This window comes from Plasmopara halstedii (genome assembly GCF_900000015.1).
Source record: "Plasmopara halstedii genome assembly, contig: Scaffold_3060, whole genome shotgun sequence".
NCBI classification, from domain to species: Eukaryota; Oomycota; class Peronosporomycetes; order Peronosporales; family Peronosporaceae; genus Plasmopara; species Plasmopara halstedii.
Genome location: NW_020189964.1, coordinates 1,308,567 through 1,309,007, shown reverse-complemented (window position 1 = coordinate 1,309,007; position 441 = coordinate 1,308,567).

The window sequence follows — 441 nt, the reverse complement described above, 5'->3', positions numbered from 1 at the left end:
GCCAAGTTCATAGTAATCTCAACTTATACGAACAGCGTGGATTTTTTTTCCGTCTCAGATCTCAAGGATCTGGACAACGCCTCTAGGAGGGCGCGGCGCCATCATATCTTTCACCGACGCCCGATTGAAACGCTTCTGGACGGCTCGCACCAGTGCATCATAATAATTGGTGAATGCGTCCAGGGGTTCAATAACCGCATCCAGCGCTTTAACAGCTATTTTCGTGATTCCGTCCACTTTAACGGCAGACATAGCTTACAAAGCGTGTCTAGCTGTCCCGAGAAAAGGTCCACGAACCTTTAATGTTCCATCTATACAAAAGCACAGCCTTTCACGAATCGTTCGTGAGATTTATAACAGTTAGTGTGCACTTTGCAGAGATTTATATTTATTTTTATGGAGAATAAAAAAATGTCCCAACTTTTCAAAAAATATAAAAAG